Raw genomic sequence first — 5,194 nt, 5'->3', positions numbered from 1 at the left:
CACACACACACACACACACACACACACACACACACATTCCATCCAGAAGTACAGCCTAGGATTTAAACTTGTGATATTTATTTATTAGTGTTTAAGTTCATGATATTAAAGTTTTGTGTTATTAGTATATACAATACCAACATTTTTGGCAGTCAGTTCCTTCTGAACCATTAGGATATTATAACTACTGCTTATTCTTTTATTTGTTAAAATTTGTTCATCTTAAAATATTAGATTGTCTTACATGACATTTTTATTGATAAACATACCTAAATTTTATTTTTCTGTCTTTTAAACATTTCTGTTTCATGTTTTTGTTTTCAGTAGTGGTCTCGTAAATAGTTCTAAGCATTATTTTCACATTAAAGTTTTAATTTCATATATTTATTTGTTCATGCATTCTTATTTTGTCTGTACTTCTGTAATTACATTTTATTACTTCAATTATGATGGAGTATTAGATCCCAGATTAAATTTTAGTGAATTGTTATAATTATATGTTAAAACAAGTATAATAGAAAACAAAAAATTTAATTTGGTTGGTCTTTCTAGTGAAAAGTTTTATTACTGAAGTTTCATTGTCTTTAAGTTTCAAATAAATGATTGTTATTTGGCATGCAATGTCTCAGTTTGATATATTTAAAAGTTAAAAAGATTATATATATTTTATTGTTTTAGTACTTATGTCATACACGTGGACTTGTTTTTTGAAATAATAACAAACCACATTATTTGTGATCACAGTTCTTAGAAGCGTTATTTTCTTTTCCAGACATCAGATTGATGTGTGTTTAAAAATCTCCAGTTGCAAAGAATCTCTTTTTTTTTTAACTGGCAAAATGAATCAAAACCAAGATCAAAGATATAAACCACAGAGCCCTGACCCTGTTGGTGATAGTCCCACTACACAAGATGTTTGTTCAGAAACTTCTGTAGTTGCTGAAAAGAAGAAAACACATGCATCTTTATTGAAGGAAAAGTTTGCTGGATTCAGGTAAGAAGTCTACACGTGTACAGGTGATTTAATATTTAATTTATGCCTAATTGATGTTGATTATAAATTTATCTTAAGGAATACACTGTATTGAATTTTGTTTTACTAACTCGTGTATAAACTGACCTATTGAAAGGAAAATGGTTGTATAATATCTTTTTAGAAATGATAATATGTTTACAATTATTACACATTGACATGCTTCCTTGGTTTTGATACACTGAGGTTACAGAATAAATTAAAATAAACTTCAATATATTCATAGATTGTTGTGTATTAGGTGATAATTCAATCATTACACACACATGAATTATTTCAGTATAATTTCATTAGTTGAATATCAAACAACTAAAATAATATTTTGACAAACAAAAATTGGGTATTTTGATAGAAGATTTTGTGCAGAAAGTGAATTATATATTTTTTGTATGCTATTAATGTAAAGAAAGAAAGAATGCATTAAAATGTTTATATTTGTAGGCATTACTGAAATATCCTTATATATATTTTAATAACCAAATAACTTAAAATATCTTATATTTGGACAGATAATATTTCATCATGATTGTAGGTTTACCAAATGGTGATTAAAACAGTTATAAAACTGTCAGTTTTTTGTGGATTTTGAATATTGAGAAATAAGTATGTAACTATTAAAAGAAATTTTTTTGTGTAAATTTTCTCTCGTAAACAATATACATTATCTTGTCAGCATATGAAATGCGATACAACTGTATCAGTTTCACAGTTTGTGTTTATTAGTTATTAGTCTTATAAAAGACACCAAAATGGTGAAAAATAAACTTGTATATAATTTACAAACAATTTATTGATTATAGAAATTGGTGTACTAAAGAAGTATTTAATAAGTATGATCTTACAATTTTTATAATCTTTAGATTTTGTGAATATTATCTGATTCAAGTAAAAAATACATATTTATTTTAACAAATATTTGCCCTTCCTGGTTAACATTTTTAAACAGTTAAATATCTTAAATGATAAACTAAAGCACAGTACCATAAGATTTGTAAAAGAAATGCAACAGATAGTGTCTTACTGTTTTAAAATGTTTAAAAATTCTGATGTAATCGTAAGAGACCCTTCAAATAGAATTGAATAAGAAGGCATTAAACTGAATGTTAGTGTATATTTTGATGAAATTAGTTTTGTAGTTAAATATATATTATGTTTTCAATTAAGGTTTGTGTATTTTTTTTCTGTGATAGGTCCATAAAGAATACTCATTCAAGAGTATATAAAATGTTTTGATGTGGAGTTTGAATTTATATTTATTTTGAATAAACACGTGTATTGACGGATTCGGTAGACTAACAGGGGTAGTAATGTTGAGATACATGTGGAGGAGTATGTGGTTCGTTATTTATAGTTCTACGATGCTACCACACTGTATGGAACAGTAATACTTATATACATCTACAGTTTGTTCTTAATTTTTATAGTGAAACAGTACTCCCTCGTGTGTTTTTCCAAGAAATTCCATTATAGAACAATGACCTAAACAGGTTTCTGAAAACAAGAAAATATAAAGAAATTTATTTAAGTAAAACAAGGATTGGAGGGGGGTATCCATGGTAATAAAGTATGGGAAATTACCACAAAGAATGTACAACATCTTATAAAAAAAAAAAAAAGCTCTCCATGGAAACAAAATCTCGACAAAAAAAATGTAAGGTGGCAGGTGGATGAAAGTATTTTTAGATATATTTGAACCATTGTTCGTTGATTTTTCTTTATTAAACTCAATTTGATCTGGTTTTTGGATAGTGACAGGTAATTACAAATATAATGCTAGTGTAGACTACCTTCAATTTTCCTTTTTTTAAGATTAAAATTGTAATTGAATAAAGTTTCGTTGACATCATAAGTTTTCAGAAATGCAAGCCAAAGCAAAACGTTTTGTTTTTAATATGATTATTAACCTCATTTGAAATTCCTGATTGGTGTTTACAGATTCTGTGTTTATTATTTAATAATATCTTGAATCAATGTCTATCAAATTGCTTATATAAATAGTTAGCAAAATAAAAAAAAATTGTCTTTGATAATTATCAAAAATTACCTAGATATTTCGCAGAGTGGAGAGAATGTACCTATTTATTCTTCCCTGACATCTGTGACAAAGTGTATAATACAAAAGTCAGGCTCTTGTCAAGTATAATTTTTTCTCAATTCATTTTTTGTCAATTCAATTGTATATTTATGTATAGAATACAAAATTCCCACATATGACAAGCTAACATTTTTTTTTTGTTGTTGCTGTTCTACAGTATATGTCAAATTATTCTTACAATTTGTTTTCATGAGGTGACAGATTATTGTCAGATATAAACAAATTCTTGTTTAGTTACTAAGTCTGGGTAATTTAAAATTGATACTACTGTCATAGAAATAGGGTTAAGTTTAGGTTAATATTTAGCCAAGTGCTGGTTCTGTTATAGATGAATGCTTTGGTTTTGCAGCATTAATCTTTTAACAAAGTGTAATTTTTTAAAACTGTTGGTCTTATTCATTAAATTTACTTCTATATTTAATTTTCAGCTATGATAGTTTTTGGACATCATTTTGTCCTTAAAAATAATGAATACATCATTATTAGATATAAGTTAAGTAGTTGTTACTTCTTGAAGAATGTTATGATGTGTTTCAAAGTAAATTAGGTATGATTGAAGTATAGTACTTTACTTTGTGCAATTTTGATAAAAGAGTCGGCACATAGGATCACATATAAAGTGTAATAGACGTAAAATAAGACCCAAAATTCGAGCACTTTCTTTATGAGAATAATAGTGAACTGTTTGAAAGCCCCCGAGTTTTGGGTCTTATCTTAAGTCTGTTACTTTGTGCAAAGTAGTTTGATTCCAAAGTTATGTGTTGAAAATTAAGATAATTATGAACATATTTACTCTGAGGTTTTCCAAGATGTGGACTTGAAGATTTAAGATGTAAATAGAAATGTGGTAAAGATCCTTGTATTTTTTACTGTTTTATCAGTCGTAAACTTCACTTCCTTTTAATTGTTTTGTGACATCAGTCTGTCCCAGTAAAAGGGAATTTCTGAAAACATAAGCAGCTCTTGTTGTTCAGCTTGTTATTGTCTGTTAGCAATTTTTAGTTAAAGGACTTCTGCATTAGAAGTATGGATGTTTCATATTATAGAATAGTATACATATTTCTGCATGCAGTATATCAAAATAAAGAGTGTAGTGTAGTGGTTCATGATATATTTAAACTATGTTATTTCCATATTCATATACGTGATGTGAAATAGAATTTTAAAATCTGTTATGAAATAAATATGATAATTATATGGGGACATTGCACATAAGTGCTCTAAAACAATTTTGATATAAAAGTGTTCTTTATTTTTTTAGACGTTACACAAGTATACTGGACCTTCAATGTGAAATAAACCCTTGCATGGGGTACTTTTAGTCTTTACTCTTTCACTTGCATGTTTAAAACCCATTTGTCCCCTAGTGGGACAGTGGTAAGTCTGTAGCCTAATGTGGCTTTGGGCTAAAACAACCAAACCAAAAACCCATTTGTCCCCTGGTGGAACAGTGGTAAGTCTGTAGCCCAATATGGCTTTGGGCTTAAACAACCAAACCAAAAACCCATTTGTCCCCTGATGGGACAGTGGTAAGTCTGTAGCCCAATGTGGCTTTGGGCTAAAACAACCAAACCAAAAACCCATTTGTCCTCTAGTGGGACAGTGATAAGTCTGTAGACTTACAATGCCAAAATTCGGGGTTCGATTTCCCACAGTGGACACAAGATAGCTTTGGGCTAAAACAACTAAACCAAAAACCCATTTGCTTATGTTTTGGACTAGTACATAAACAAATTGTTAGCTTTGGTTTTGAGATGGTAAAATTTGTTTTGTCAGATGAAAATGCCATACAAACATGTAAATGTAGAAACCACACACGTAATTTCTACTCGATTGGAAGTGAGTTGGAAAACGAAAAGTTTAGAAATTCTACGTAAAAAAAAGAGAAAGAATAGAGAGAGAGAGAGAAAGAGAATTGTTTTAAAGCTTAAAAATTTAACCTCTTATATACGTGTAAGTGTACACCAAGGAAAATCAAAACCTTCGTGTGAATAAGGCTGTATGAAGCACGCGTGTTTAAGTGTATAGACTACGGTTTAAGACCAACACTCAGGTTCTGAATAAGG

At 28.8% G+C, this 5,194-nt stretch overlaps 1 long non-coding RNA gene across 1 annotated transcript in view; it reads left to right on the top strand.

Annotated features, from left to right (window-relative positions):
• The window catches only part of LOC111088366, an 83,709-nt gene that overhangs the window by 2,448 nt on the left and 76,067 nt on the right, over positions 1 to 5,194 (top strand). Inside the window, exon 2 of the long non-coding RNA XR_002612901.1 lies at positions 773 to 994. This is a non-coding gene — a long non-coding RNA (uncharacterized LOC111088366). The remainder of the gene's footprint in view (positions 1 to 772; positions 995 to 5,194) is intronic.

This window comes from Limulus polyphemus, unplaced genomic scaffold (genome assembly GCF_000517525.1).
Source record: "Limulus polyphemus unplaced genomic scaffold, Limulus_polyphemus-2.1.2 Scaffold3621, whole genome shotgun sequence".
Classification (NCBI taxonomy): Eukaryota; Metazoa; Arthropoda; class Merostomata; order Xiphosura; family Limulidae; genus Limulus; species Limulus polyphemus.
The sequence above is the reverse complement of the archived record's forward strand: the minus strand, read 5'-3'. Positions and strand labels throughout refer to the sequence as shown.